This window comes from Prionailurus viverrinus, chromosome A1 (assembly GCF_022837055.1).
Source record: "Prionailurus viverrinus isolate Anna chromosome A1, UM_Priviv_1.0, whole genome shotgun sequence".
In the NCBI taxonomy this organism is placed as follows: Eukaryota; Metazoa; Chordata; class Mammalia; order Carnivora; family Felidae; genus Prionailurus; species Prionailurus viverrinus.
The window spans coordinates 139435269-139451747 of record NC_062561.1 but is presented as its reverse complement, the minus strand read 5'-3'; positions in this window follow the sequence as shown (position 1 = coordinate 139451747).

The window sequence follows — 16479 nt, the reverse complement described above, 5'->3', positions numbered from 1 at the left end:
TTCTTCCCAGTCACATTTTATGAGGAAAAAAATGGATGTCTCCACCTTGCTCACAGACATTGGGCAGCGTGACCTATACTTGGGCAATATGTCCAATTGTAAGTTTTGACAACAGGGAAACATGGATCGAAAACCCCTTGAAGCTGTGATGTATGATTGAATATCTTTAATATGCTTTACATACTTGTGCTTCATGCATTAACACTTGTATTCCTACTGTACCTTTACCTTTAAGTTCTTGCCATATTTAGAAATGCTCTTTTGTCTCCCGTGGTGGCTACTCAGAAACTTTCTCAAGCAAGAATGACTCATAGGGCGCTGCCCACAGACCAGACTTTAGGTATTCAATCTCAAGCATCCCAGAAGTAGTGCTTAATCTCTTATGAAATGTGGTATATGGGGGCAGAAGTCCATCTATGGGGTGGGAAAAGTAAATACCAAAAAAAAAGCATTGTTGTACTTGAAAAAGAATCAGTAACTTCTCCCAAGAGATGAAGAAGGAGATTATTACCCCAAAGCATTGGCAAGCCAGACGCTCACCACCAAGCGGGAGCTCCGGGCTCCAACAAGGTAAGGACACCCGGGTTTGGTCTGTGCTCAGCTGGCCAGAGGCACATGCTTCCTCCTCAGTGGCCTTTGTAACCTGAATAAGGAAGAGGGAGGAGGGATTCACCTCAAGATCAGCCTTTGAATCCACCGCCTGAATGAAGGACCAGGACCACACCTGATCCAGTTAGTCTCGAAGCAGTTTCCTCCAAAGGACACACACACTCAGCATTTACACCGTGTACATAAATTTCCATCACAATAGCTGCCCTGCTTTTATGCAACGAGGAACAATTTGATAGTTCAGATAAAGGGGGAACCCTTTGAAAGAGGAAACTCACTGAAATAACATCTCTGTCAAAGGGGCACGTTTTTTCCACACGTGGTCCCTTTGGATGAGTGTCACATCGCAGAGAAATATGATAGCCCCTCCAATGGTCATTTCTGCACGTTTGGATAGTGAATTTTAAAGAGATGACTGCAGAGCCGTGGGGCAGCCAGAACTTGCCCACTGGCCGGGCAGCAAGCCACACACTGGGCTGTCAACAGCTCGGGAAGGCAGAGCGTGTGTGCAGCACAGCAGGGGAGACCTGTCGAAGCCAACCCGATGCTCCCTCTGGAGGGAAAACACAGGCTTCCAGAGAGGCAGAGAGTCTTAGGAAAAGGCACCCATTTCCGGATTGGGAAGAGAAGCCAATTATATTCTCTGGAGCAAGGAGTCCCAAATTTGACTGTATTTCAGAATCACCAGGGACGTGTGTGAACATGTAAATTCCTAAGTGCCATCCTGGACTTTCGGAACCAGAATTGCCCTCATGTCCTTACTCTCCCACCAGGGGGGGCCGGAGAGTAGGAATCTGAACAGTTCGTACCCCACTCTTTCTGACGATTCGACTGGGGCAGCTCGCCTTTGTGAACTGTTCATCTACAGGGCTGCCTTGCAACACAGCTCTTGCCACAGTCAGATAAAGGCACTAATCGGCGTTTCTTTGCTCCATGGTTTGGACCTTCTGTGAGGCAAGTACGGTCACAGCACAATGAAAGGGCATTATTTCGGGGGGAATGGAAAGGACCGTCTAAACGAGAGAGGATCCTGATTAATCAACGGCGTCAAGGAACTGCTCCATTTTTTCGTCATTTTTACTTGAACTGCCTACCAGCTCGCCTTAACAGAGCAATGCCAAGCTCGCCCAGCTGAGTCACCAGCACTCAGGGACCTGACTTCCTCCCGGAGAGGGGAGGGGGGATGGACACCAGAATCAACCCAAGAGTTCTGCTTGCTCCTCGTGGGGCTCGGCCATCTTGGCATCTGCTGCTTCTGACGCTCTGGATGATGCTTCCTCGTAGGGCAGGGGGTGGGGAGGGGAGGAGGCTGCGATGAGGCAGCAACAGGAGGAGACAGAGCGGAAGGTAGAACGGTAGACCCATGAAGTCAGGAGACAACAAGCTTTGGGGCAGGGGAACACAGAGAGGAGGGCGAGGAGGACAGAAAGACGAAGAGAAGCCTTCGGAGAGATCAGTTCACCAACAGGGGAAAAGAGCTGGTGACTTACTCTGTTCTGAAGGTTCTCTTTCCGGAGGGCCAAAGGGTAGGGCTTCCACACAGGGACAGGATGTCTGTTGGCCCCCTGTTCCCGCCTCCCAGGCCCTCAAGCTGAACATCAGGTTTCAGTCACCAGAGACTATGACTCATGGTCTGCTTCCACTGAGGAGACTGGCAGAAAGTTCTGCTTGCAGACGGCGAGGTCTCCCACACCGGCCAGAGCTCCTGCCTCAGCTCTAAATAGACATTCCTACTGCACCTTAGGAGATTTTGCCTGCAGACGTGGAAATTTCCACTTCCCTTACATTAGGTGATTAGGATGATGATGATACCGAATCTTTTTCAAGCTGACTGAAGTGAGCTGCACTCTAGCCCAAGGGTCCTCTGTGGTCTACTGTTAACCCCTGGGTTTACCCATCTGCCCTAGCCCCTCTACCCTTGCCTTGTATGTATGGGCTATTTCCCCAGTTTCTGGAAGGGAGGGAGTAGGTCTTACTCATCTCTGGATCCCAGCAGCAGAGACAGTTATCGGTTCGGGGTGTGGGGAGCGGGGAGGGCAGTGGGGTTGGGCACTGACTTGTGCGGAGCCAGAAACTGAACTTAAAAGTGAATCTGATACAACCCTCTGGGGGAAAATAACACATTCATCACCTCGTCAGCCAACAACTGAAAGCCCTAGGTCAAAATTCTGTTCTGCAGATATTAAGGATATATTTGAAATCATTTTTTAAAACAATAGAGTATTAAGGGAAAGCTTGGAGTCCATTGCCATAAATAACGTCCAACGCACACTAACATTACCCTCAGACTGTCTGGCCCTCTAGCCTCTGAGGTTGGAGGGAGAGCCTGGGTGTCAAGGCAGACCACCCGAGGAAGCTGTGAAGACTGAGTTGCTCAGTTCTGGAGCCAGGCTGTGCCACTGGGGGCGGGGGTGGGGGTCCCAGCCTGGAGGCTCTCCGGGCTACTACAGGAGCAGCTTTTAACCTACAGCTGCAGGCTTAGCCTCTCCAGATTCAAGCCTCTCTTCTTCGTCTGGAACTCTTCATTCAGTCACCCAACATTTGCTGAACACATTACCTTCCTACACTTCTTGGTAGCTCCTGAAGAGCTTGTGGCTGGTGGCCATTTGCACAGATGTGGGACACGCTCCTTCTGAGACAGACGTCTTGGTGGTTTTTCTTCTCTGACCAGGAAGGTGGCTGTCCCATGGATATGTGTCATTCCTGCTTCTCTGTAGCTCACCCTGGGTCTGAGAGACGCTCAGTCTCCCTCTCACATTACAGTGTCCAAAATGTTAGCAACTAAAAATGCCAAAGCGGGCCAACAAAATTGTGGCCTATTTTTCTATTTATGTTTAAGAAAATGGTGCTTTTATTTTTTTTTTTAATTTTTTTTTTAACATTTATTTATTTTTGAGACAGAGAGGGACAGAGCATGAACGGGGGAGGGTCAGAGAGAGAGGGAGACACAGAATCTAAAACAGGCTCCAGGCTCTGAGCAGTCAGCATAGAGCCCGACGCGGGGCTCGAACCCACGGACAGTGAGATCGTGACCTGAGTTGAAGTCGGATGCTTAACCGACTGAGCCACCCAGGCGCCCCAAGAAAATGGTGCTTTTAATAAGAAATGTCAGTTTGTTGATTTTCAAACACAACCAAAACACAATGAAACACACCTGACTGATATAAGATTATCAAAAATTTTACAGCGGGGGGGCCTGGGTGACTCAATCGGTTAAGCATCCAACTCTTGGTTTCGGCTCAGGTCATGATCACACGGTCCGTGAGTTTGAGCCCCGCATCTGGCTCTGCGCTGACAGTGCAGAACCTGCTTGGGATTCTCTCTCTCCCTCTCTCAAAATAAATAAATAAACTAAAAAGAAAAAAAAACTTTATAGCAAAATAATTCAACTTTAAACACTGATAATCATGACTATTCAAGAATAAGAATCACTATCATGGTTCAAATGATCGCTACATTCTATTAAAATCTATTCATAATCTGTTGATAAGATTCTGAAAGTAGGTAAAAAATGTTCCCCCACAGAAGTGCCACACAGTATATACGTGCTACTTACAAGATCATTAGAAGATATAGAAAGTATTAATTTGTTGTGCATTAGGGACAGTCTGGGTCCGGGAACTTAAAATGGAATGATGACATCTTTACATTCTGTCATTTTATCTCTGCTATGAGCAAAAGTTTAAAACTGAGGCTCATTGTTGTTTTTTTTTTTTTAATTTTTTTTAACGTTTATTTATTTTTGAGACAGAGAGAGACAGAGCATGAACAGGGGAGGGGCAGAGAGAGAGGGAGACACAGAATCTGAAACAGGCTCCAGGCTCTGAGCGGTCAGCACAGAGCCCGACGCGGGGCTCGAACTCACAGACCACGAGATCGTGACCTGAGCCGAAGTCGGACGCTTAACCGACCGAGCCACCCAGCCGCCCCAAAACTGAGGCTCATTGTAACCACGTGGCTTTGGTAGAAATGGCATTGTCACAGGCCCCACCCAGCACCCAGCCCAGACCACTAAAGGCTGCAGCCAAGGCCCAACCTGGCAGCCAACGGAGACAGAAAGCCTCCAGCTTTATAACCACGACTGTGGCAAGGGTGTGTCCCTGCAGAGAAGCCCAGGCTCCACACCATCCCCGGGTCCCTTTGCCATTTGCAAGCACCTGGCTCTCAGTCTGCCTTCTCCCCAGCAGCCAACCCCTCTTTATCTTTGCTTCCCTTCGGACCACTGGAACAATTTGCCAACAGAGCGGCGAGTTTATGGCCTCCTGGGGGTTGTCCTTCGCCAAGAACCGACTGTGCAGGGGGTATAGTCTGCTCTCTCACCCCTGTTGGGATCCACTCTACCACTGTGTCAGGGCTCACTTTCAAGACTTCCCTTAAAATCGCCCCTTTAGTTGGCCCACTTCCCTTCCCTTCTTGGTCCCACTTTGCCAGTTTTCCCTGGGAACTTCTCCTCATCAAGCACTTTGACGTGCATCTTTGTCTCACTGCCTGCTTCCGGGGATTGCAGCCTGGGACTGGAAGGAAGCCTCGTTACTTACTGTGAGACTTCGTGACTATTCTCGTTTGAAGCTGCTTCTTTATATGCAAAATTGAGGTGGACATACCAACCCCCAAGGGCCACAGCACGCCTTAGAGATCATGTCTATAAAATATCTGTCAGAGTCCATGAGGATGTCGGTTGCTATTAGCTCTTTTTCCAAGGCCATCAGCTTACTCACCCCTGCTGGAAATCTTCTCGATGGCTAGAGCAAGCAGGGACTGGGAGAGCTGGGAGGGAGAAACAAGGCCACTTATGGGTTGCCCTAACATTGAGCTCCTGGTCTTTTCAACATAGACGGGTCTTAGTAATTCAGCTGCGAGCTTTTAAAAATCCTTTTAGGGGCGCCTGGGTGGCTCAGTCGGTTAAGCGTCCGACTTCAGCTCAGGTCACGATCTCACAGTCCATGAGTTCGAGCCCCGCGTCGGGCTCTGGGCTGATGGCTCAGAGCCTGGAGCCTGCTTCCGGTTTTGTGTCTCCCTCTCTCTCTGCCCCTCCCCCATTCATGCTCTGTCTCTCTCTGTGTCAAAAATACATAAACGTTAAAAAAAATTTTTTTTTTAAAAATCCTTTTAAAAATCCTTTTAAAAATCGGGATATCAGAACATAATTAGGTGCCAGCAGAGGATTCAGGATTTGATCTTGACTACTTTCAGGGTTGGACCCTAACCATTGAAATGTTGAGGGTTGTTTGTTTGTTTTTGTTTGTTTTTACAGGGTTTACTCTGACAGTCTGACAAGAGAGGCCCTGCTTCGTTCAGGTCTACTGCTGTGTTTTGAAGTCTGTCTGAGGCTTGTGAGTTGGTGGTAAGCTGTAGGCGCCAGGGTTCCCACGGAGGAAGGTGGGCCGTAATGGAAATCACAGCACATTCCAGAAAATATCAGGATTTTTCACATTAGGTGCATCACCCGGTAGGCAAGCCCAAGTGATTCATTTCCTCCTTTCAAGCCAGAGGGTTACAGGGATTTCACACCGTGAGATCCAGTCTCATGCTTCTGTCCCCAGCCATTTCATTTTCTCCGACTCCTTCATTTCACTCTTTCACTCTTCCTAGACCGAGAATATAATTCTCTTAGGCCAACCGCCCTAACCATCTATTCTCCGAGGTCTTCAACATCTGCTTTTAGGTTGCCACCTCAACTCCCAAAGAATTCCCCTTTGTTGTTAATCGTAAATGCAGATGGGGCAATCACCGAGTGAAAATGAGTCAGAGACGGCCTGGTCAAGTCATATGCGTTGGGCAGACAGGACGGTGCTCAGGAAAGAGCAGGTGGTGGGAGAAGTTTCTGTGGGTGTAAGAGGCGAGGGTGGCAGGGCAGTGTGCCTGGCAGAGAACGGTCTCAACAACGGTTTGGGCTTCATTCTGGCAGCGGAGTCTGTAAGCACCCCCCCACCCCCCACCCACACACACACACTTTGTTGCCTTAAATACAAAGGTTCAGAACAACAGCATCTGTCGGCCTGCGAGTAACCAGTAAGAAACAGCAGCATGGGGACTTGTCTGACTCTAAGACCTTCACCCTGAACAAGCGCTCACATCCAAGTGCTGGTCTCCTCTCTAAAACAGAGCTCTATGTCCCAGCAGCAGAAATCTCCTGGAAGGAAATCTCCCGGTAAACAGGAGTTGGGGCAGATGGATAAAATGGACTCCTCCCGCCTAGAATTCTTTAGGGGAGAGTCGTTTGAGGGGTTGTAACATCTCTACTGTGAGCCCTCAATTTCCTCTCGCCTCGGTAGGATATGTTTCTGTCCTCAGAGGGAGGGTGTGCCAGATAATCCATGGGGGGGCGGGGAGGGAAAGTGCCAAGGAGGTGGGGGGAGGGGACAGAGCTCAATTCCCAAGGCAAAGCTGGTGGTGGCTGAAAACACACCCACTGCCCCGTGGCCCTTTGCTCAGAGCAGCTCTGATGTGCCTCCACCCCCACGGCCCTGGACATGATGCTCTGGCTCGTGGTCTGGACAAAGGTTACAAACCCACGGCGTGACTCTCCTTCCTCAGCTCCACAAGGATTAAGCGTTTAGTTTCAGGTCACAACTGTGAAAGAGGACCCGAGATATGCACCACCTTGCCACGACCGACTCAGGGCAAAGGGTCCACCAGAGCCGTCAAAGCCAGGAGAGAGGGTTTGTATTTCCTCCGAGGACGTTAATAAAGGGAGCACCACTGCCAAAGGATATAGTGACGAATGTCAGTCAGTCCTGGGAGGACATCTCATGTTACGAAAGCTGCTGCGGTATGGAAGCCATCGGGACCCTCTCCGTCTCTGTGGGCACACAACGCTTATGGCCCCTGGCAATCACCCTGTTTGCCCAAAACATTAACCGGCCCTTCCTTGGTGTCTCCTCACCACTACTCATCCCATGTGTTGCGAATGTAATTTCAGGCCCCACCCTACTTTATTTCGCGATGCACTTCTTTGTTGTTACTACACTGCGTTCTTCACGGGAACGTGGCAGGTGGGTAAGCGGGGAATACTTTCTGCTTCCCGGACTCGCGTGCACCCACCCCCACAGGGCCGGTTCTGCTCCGAATCTCCTTTTTTCTTGCTCATGTGAGGCTTCCCAGTTTCGTTACTAGCGTGTCTAGGCGAACGATGCCTATCCGTGAACGAAGCATTTATGGACAAACCCGTGCTGTCCTCAGACTTCGGGGCTGGTTCCTTCTAGGAGGCGTGTGTGGCTGCCAAACAGCAGGAGGCTATTAAAAGAGGCCCCATTGTTTACTTTATGCCCAGGTCCACAGTGAGCAGGAAGCTGGCACCGCGCAGTTGTGTGAGATCAGAGTCTCCAATTAGTTATGACGGGGAGGCAGCTCATGGGTTGAGTTTCTTCCTGTGGCGTCCTCTGGGGAATACCCAGGTTCTCTCCAACGCTTACTGGAATGTGGACCTCAGGATAGGCAATGAACTTCTTTGCTCCAGTCTGGACTCCATGAGTACCACTCTAAAGCTGCCGGTAGGAGGCCAGTGCTATTTTCTGGATGACTGGGGATGCTGCCTAGGGAAATTGTTGGAGATGAGCTGGTCTGTATTCTGAGGCATCAACGTGAGCTCAGTTCAGAGCGAATACAATCTCAGGACTGCTTGGTCTCCCTCTCTTACTCTGTCCGCAGCAGACTCTCCTGGTGATGCTGTGTCTTGACATCGATATTGAATTGACTGTCTACGAGACATTAGACCACATCACCCGTCACCTTACCGCGGCGATGGAGGTCTGCTGTCCTGGGCCGCCTGGCCTTCCCTCCACTGCTTTCTAATTGTAGAGATAAGAGAGAGGAGACAAAGGAGGACCAGTGTGGGTCCCGTTCCCAGAACTCTGTTCTGCTGGCTGTTATCACTGAGGGATGGGTTTGAGGAGTTGTCCGGGGGTGTCGGTGGCCCTCCCTTGGCTACTCTGTGACAGTCCTATGCTTGCTGGGTTTACGGAAACCAGACAGGGAGAGATGAAGGACCCTCTACATGAGGACGCAGGGGTCTTCCCAGGCCAGGACTGTGTGGCCACAGCAGCTGCTTCCTGGGAACTCGCGGCTCTGGAGGTTTCAGCTCTGGCGATGGCGACAATGAGAGGCAGGGTGCAAGAACCCCCTACGGCATCTTATCAAAGCCACACAAAATCTTTCCACAAAATCTTGCTTTCCACCTAAAAGGACTCCTAGAAATAGCGTCCTAATACATCCTGTTGTAGCAACTGATCAAACGGAAATTCCTTCTTCCGTAAGAACGCTTTTTTTTTTCAATGTTTTTTTTATTTTTTTATTTTTGGGACAGAGAGAGACAGAGCATGAACGGGGGAGGGGCAGAGAGAGAGGGAGACACAGAATCGGAAACAGGCTCCAGGCTCCGAGCCATCAGCCCAGAGCCCGACGCGGGGCTCGAACTCCCGGACCGCGAGATCGTGACCTGGCTGAAGTCGGACGCTTAACCGACTGCGCCACCCAGGCGCCCCGTGAGCGCTTTTGTATTTGAGAGTTATGTCCGTGAATAAAAACTTGGATAGGAGACAACGCTAGTGACTTGTCTCGTACGTCCTTTTGAAACTGGCATTCACTGATCCCTAGAGCCGTCTTCCTACTTTCCCCACTGCACTGCACACCATCAACTGACCTGTCTTCCCTTTTCTTTAGGTTATGGATTCTGCTTACTCACGACTCTGGTCTACTCTGGTGTCTCTTTGCCATGCTTCTTCTTATCTCGGCGCTTCTGCTTATCGCGACCTCTCTGTTTCCTCACGTATTTATTCACCTTCTACCACCAACGCTCAAGCGCCCCCAGCCCTGTCTGTCTCTGTGTCTTCAGTCCAGATGCTCCCAGAGAGAGAATTATATTGGAACACTTAGCCGTCATTGTGTCTCTTGGCCATCCCGAGCTTACAGACTGGTAGCCACTTTAAGCCTTGCTCTTAGCCGTTCTTAGGCCAGGCACTTGTCCCTGATTTAACAACTACTAGTCAAAACAGCGGAGGTCATCTGGGGTGATTTTTGCTGGAGTAACCCTTTGGAAGGGTTTTATAGACACGCCAGGCTTTTCTGAAGGTTTGGTGTGACCTATATGCTATTTCTTCCCCTCAATAGCCTGACTTGAAACCTTGTTAACATACTTTCAGCAACGTACACACTTTGCTGCAAATTGATGTAATCAAACTGCCCTTAGCAAGTGTTGTTACATGACACAATGCCTAAGACAGGCCTAATTTACTGGGGTTTGAACACATAATAGAGAAGAGAATGTGAACCATGGGAAGCTAGTGGAAGGTTCGGTAGCGAAATCATACGTGACCCGACTGTTCTGGGTCTCTCTTGTTTCCTAACAAAGAAATCATCCCCAAAGTGAGTAGCATCAAGCAGCAATCATTTTATGATACTCACAGATTCTAGGGGGCAGGAATTTGGTTAGGACACAGTGGGCATGACTTCTGTCTACTGGACATTATCTGGTGCCTCATCTGGGCCTGACTAGAATAGCTGGCATCGTGCGGTGACTTCTTCATGCAAATGACTGGTGCCTGGGCTGGGGTGACGGAGAGGGTGGGTTCAGCCGGGATCGCTCACGAGAGCACCTACACACGGCCTCTGCGTGGCTCAGAAATCCAAGACCAAGTCAGTAAGCGGGGCCAAGTTCCCATGGCCTGGCATGACCTCATCTTTGAAGTCACAGATCACGTTCACCATATCCCATTGGTCAAAACAGGCACAAGCACACCCAGACTCACAGGAAGGGGACATAAACCCCATTTCTCAATGGGAGGGATGTCAAGAAATGGGTGGCTTTGTCTTAACAAAGGTCACACCAAGGATCAATGTTCTCTTTCCCTTAAAGATAGTTTCTTTCTGGCATGCTTGGGGAAGGGAGATGAGAGCAATTCAGCTCCCAAATTGTCCATGTAGCAGGTTCCTTGTCCTCAGTTAGTGTGTCTTTCCAGCACCACTGAGTGTCATTGCTAAACTCCCCTTGCTAAGGATCCTGGCTTTGAATAAGAGATTGTTGTTTCCATGTTGCAATGCTGCTACCTGCACAGGATCTCCAGGGAGAGGGCCAGCAACATAGAACAGGCCCCGTTTCTCATTTTCCTTGACAAGAGCATGATCCACGTCTGTGTGGATTCATCAGATCTTGTGAAAGACTGAGAAAACCGAAAGAAATAAGAATATGTGAAGCAAGGCATTTAAGACTATGTTATGGGCATGATTCTGACCAGATTCCAAATGAAGAGTCTCGAAGGAGTTAACAGGCAGTTGATCGCTTGGGTCTGCCCTCATGACTGGACCTATCTCTTAGAGAACTTCCTTTATAAAATCTGCATGCTAATCTTCATTTCCTTTTTAGGAAATCCCAGCTCTACCCATGAAGTTGTTTTTGACCACAACATTGAGTTTTCTTCCTCTAAATGTGTATGTCCTTAACTCTGAATTATTCAGCCCATAGTGAGGCTTGAGGGGCCTCCAGAAGCATAGCGCCTACTGAACTTGGGCACTCCAGATTCCTTACGTTTTCCAGAGGGAAGCTCTAAGTCTCACAGACTCATTCAGGAATCACTCATTGGGGCTACATGGAGATATCGCCATCAATGTAATTTAGATCTATAGATCTTCCTGTTTTTCCTATTGTCTAACTACTAATCATTTGAAAACACACAAATAGGCCCTTCAAGAACACGCATTCATTCTTAAACATAGTAGAGGCTGAAAGTATAAGGTGAGAGAGGAAATGTTTCTGTGACTGCCCAGAATTTGCCCGACCTTCTTTGTGTGCATAGGAATATCTCTCATTCCCTGTTCCCCCCTCATTCTTTTTTCCAAGTTGTGTTCTTCAAGCCTGCAGGAAATAGGAATTGGTCTATTGCTGACCATGTGCAGTTTAAAATAAAGACCTGGCTGAAACTTTGAAATTATGCTTTTAAAGTCTCAGACTCTTAGAAAAGGGCAATCTTCTCACTCAGTCTCTGTCAGGAGTGGGGAGTGGAGTGGCTTAGAAGCGAGGGTGGCTTCATTCCCTGAGTCTCACGGGATTTGTTGTCAGCAGGGCCAAAGGATTGATGGGCCAGCTCTGTGGCATGAACCCAGCTGGTGGCAACAGAATTCTGCCCAGACCCCCAGCCTGGCCTTCTGAAAACCCAGCTCTGCTCGAGGCAAGACCAAATGGGTAGATTCGAGAGCCGCATTCTTTCAGAAATATTGGCTTTACCTATCACTGAAACAAGAGCCCAGCTCTACCGAAACTACTGTTTAGGATGGTAGCTCGGGTCCTCCTAACCCTATACTTTGGTCCCTCAGGCACAGCTGACCCCAGACTCCCAAACAAAAACCCCTCTACTCTCCCAGTAGAGACAGTCTACTGCCAGAGACAGTCACTAGCCAAAGCAGTCTGGTGTCAGCCTTCTTCCTTGCTAGCCCCTTCCACATCACCTCCCTTCATGATCTTGTCAACTCAATTCTGATTTCCCACTTGTCTCTTCCACTTTAACCTCTGTATTTTCAGATTGCTGCAGCTCCGTTCTTCCAGTACTTAAGCCAATACTTTTCCCATTCTCCAAACTTCTCTCCTTCCATCCACACCCTCAGACTCATGTGTTCTTCAGCTTTTAGTATTCTTATCACCTAATGATCAAGAAGTTATCATTCATTTATTAGATTTGGAAGTTTTAATTTTGCTGTTGAATCAGCATGAACACGCATGGTCAAAGTAACTGCATAACGGGGCGCCTGGGTGGCTCAGTCGGTTGAGGGTCTGACTTCGGCTCAGGTCGTGATCTTGCACTCCGTGAGTTTGGGCACATGTCAGGCTCTGTGCTGACAGCTCGGAGCCTGGAGCCTGCTTTGAATTCAGGGTCTCCCTCTCTCTCTGCCCCTCCCCTGCTCATGCTCTGTCTCTCTCTCTCTCTCTCTCTCTCTCTCAAAAATGAACATTAAAAAAATTTTTTTTAAATAATAAAAAAAAGGTAACTGCATACTTATTGAGATGTCCACAGTGGCCCTGTGGGAAGAAGTCCTAAGTTGTTAGGTTGTGAGACCCATACTGACTTTGAAGTGAGTCTTTCCCTTTTGAAGGTCTTACAGTAGGTTCAAGGTTCAAACCTCCTAAGATGAACTCACGGACTTATTTTCATTTCGTGCTTCAAATATAAATAATGTCAGTCTTAGAGAACCACATCTTTAGAGTTAGCACCTTTGTTTAAAATGAAATAGGAAGTTAGACATCCATGTGAATTAAAAATGTGATCTGACCTTCTAAAGTTTTTTGGCATGATAACATGTTCATTTTTATCATGGTTTAGGGACAATAAAAATCAACACCCCCCAACTAAGCTTGAACAAATATTCTTCAGCGAACAGCTTTTGAAGTCTGAACCAGGCTGTACTCCTGCTTGGTTCCCAGGTTCTAAAAGGGTGCCTTCCCCTCTGGAGATCATTCTTCCCTTCCCTCGTTGTCTGGTCAGCTCCTGATAATCTCCCAGGATTCGGCACATATCTCATGTTCTCAGGCAGACTTTGGGACTCACCCCTGCTCCCCTCCTCTGGCCTGATTTTTTAACACTGATAATGGTTGTAATTTAACATGAGGACGGGGACTATGCCGCCTGCTGCTGCCACTCATCACTGCATCCCCGGTGCCTGGACCAGTGCCTGGGAAAAGCCACCAATTAATATTTACTGAGTGACTGAGTTGCATGATTAAATAATTGAGTTTATATTTGAATGAATGAGCACATACATGGGAACTGTATTATAAGAGACATCATGGTCTCATTGAGAGCATGTCGATCTTCTTTCCTGCACCTGATCGTTATAATAAGCATCACTTTTTTTTTTTAAAGCACATTTTTAAAGCACAAACTAACTTTCAATTTGTAACTATGACATTAGGTCTTTGACTTTGGGCTGAATAGCAGTTTGCGTTTCATACGATACATACGGATACTGAACTTCCCCACTGGCCTTTGAAACCCCAGATTCCTACTTCTATTTCTACCTATGTGGGTGCACACTTCTGCTCTCTATGTGGGGGTAAAAGAGGTTCTGGGTGAAGCTCCAGGCCGCATTGTCTAAGGCCCATTTAATGAATGCTCTTTCCTGGGTCAATGGCATTTCTCCAAACGGATTCCTGGTGTCCTGAAATCCACTCCCAAGGCCCTTCTCCCCTACGTGCCTCCATTCTAACAAAGGGAAAGGCTAAAGACTTGCTTTCTCAGCTGCCCTGAAAGCTTTGTCATGAGGCTGAGCTGGGGAGAATGAGACACAAGCAGAAGACTTTCTGTTCTGTTGTTGGCATTCCTGATAAAACAGACAGATGTTGCTAATGTCAACATCTATTTTTCAGGCCTTGAGTGTGGATGCGATGGGTGGAGACACAGGACCATCTTACAATAGTGAAGCAATAAGCTGATGCTCAAAGGATGGTGGGACAGATGGTAAAAAGAGCCTGGGTTCTTCTGAACATAGTGACCAGCTCTGGACATTGCCCATGCTAGGAATCCTTGTTATGTGAGTCAAGTAAACTCCTATCTGTTTAAGCCTGCATTATCTGGGCTTGCTTTTCATTGCAGCCCAAAGCATTCCTAACTAGGCTGTTTTTAACCTGCTTTTTCATCTAACTCTAACCGTATCCTTAATCTAAATCTAATTTGACTCTAAGTAACCTCTTAATCTAAATAGGACTCTAACCTTAATCTAAATCTACCCTTAATCTAAATATGGATCTAACCTTCCTCTCAATCTATCCTTAATCTAAATATGAATACCTTAAGAAGAGGCCCAAACTTAGCCAGCCTTTCCTGTCTGCACATATTTACCTGATGAGACCACAAATAGCAACTTATGATGATGCTAATTCAGATATTTGTAAATCTAAGGGTAACTTGGCCTTCCATCTTGCCTCGTGGTAAAAAAAAATAAACCGCATGCAATATTTCTCAGATTTAATCACATAAAAAGCTCTCAAGACTATTACTCATTTTTCAGAAAAGTAGAAATATCCCTTTTCCCAACTTCTACTTGGTCTAAGACCTACACATTATCCTCAAGTTAATGTCAAAGCTATTTTTGAATTAACTAATTAATAACATACCAAGCCAGCAAACAGGGTTTAACATTCAGGCTATACTGTGATTATATATCTCTAACAAATGAGACGGATCGAACAATATGGTTTTTGGCCCATCGTCCAACTTTAAATGAAATTGTTTAGACTCTGATTATTAAATGCTAAATGAAAATGCAGAAGTACTTCCAAATTCACTTTATGCAAAGCCTCTGCAATGCTTAGCTCTTTTCATCTCTAGGAATTAGAGGAGTCTACAGCTTTGACTAAAACCACGAATTGAGCCCTTCCACCCCTGTCTCTCCTTCTTTCTCCTTGCCTTTTTCCTCAAAACCCAATGTTAATAGGTTTCACATGGTCTTAACCGAACCTCCGATCCTCCCCAAAGTCAACATTGCCAAGTCGTCCTGACTTTGAGCGTGTCTCACCAGTTCCTGGCTTGGGTTTCATGAGATCTGAAGCACTCTCACATGAAACCAGGAAGGTCTGCAGTGCAGCACTGTGGAAAATGTGAAACATCAGGCATACAGTGTATTTTTCAAATCTGGACTCTGTAACTGAAACTTGGCTTGTTTGCTGTCTGGCTGATAAGGATGGATGAGAGATGAAGACTTTGCTATCTCCATGGCAAAATCTGAGCACGGATCTTAAAAGGGAAGTTTAAGATGAAAGGGGCAATTCAACTGGCCAGTCGTTGGCCTTCCACCTACTGGTAATCGCTGCTAACGTTGGAGCTTTCAGGTCATTCAGATGGGCCTGTTTTTGCAGGTGGGGAGGTGACAGGAGAGAGTGACCAGACCTCAAGCTGTAAATAGTCAAGACCTTGAGGAAGTCCTGACTGTGGCAAGGAAACATGCCTGTCTGTGGTGGTCATCCGCCTACAGGGGGAAGTGGGTGCTCCAGCTGAAAAATGGCCTCATCTGTCTTGAGCAAGCCTACTGTTTTGAGGCACTCACAGCTGGTTTTTTATTAAAAAAAAAAAAAAAATTCCCTCTTTTGACCTCTCAAGACGAGTAGGATTGTGAAGGGTATTTTCATTAGTTTGTGATGTGTCTGCTTTGCCTCTGCAGAGGCAAGATGTCATATCTGTCATGTCTGTTCAGGGTTTTACAGTCTCTTATTAATTACTCTTTACAGACCCCAGGAGAGAACTGGCATCTGTAAGCATGAACTGGGAAACACATGTTTGTTTAGCTCACCTGAGTGCACAAGGGGTTCTTTGCTTCTGACATTCTTTCCTTTGCTTCGTGTGGAGGTGGCTGTTTTTCCCACATATGTTTTGGTGGCCCACTCACGTTTAATGGTATCATGGAAATTGCCCATTTTGACCACGATCCCTGTTGGGATGAGCACGGGGTGTTGTATGGAAACCAGTTTGACAATAAATTTCATATTAAGAAAAAAAAAAAAAAAGAAACACAATTCCTATCACAACCTGGAATGACTTCTCTGTGCATGTTCCTCTGACAGTGTCTGCTTTGTTTTATTAAAAACAAAATGCCGGTCATAACTATTCAATTCATTTCATGACTTCCTAAGGAGTTACAATCGGCAGCTTAATAAACCTTGGGCTATCATAACTAAATTAAAAACAAAAACAAAACCAAGTGGTACCTGTGAATTAGAATATGCTTCTACTACTAAAAGCAATGGTGTCCATCTACCTTTGTTGGTGTTAAAAATTACTCGTGCCATCTGAATGCCCCCTTGTGATTCCTTGGTATTCACATCCTTAACTACTCCCTTCCTCTTGAATACAGACGAGGCCTGGCAACTTGTTGCTAATGAATAAAATGTAG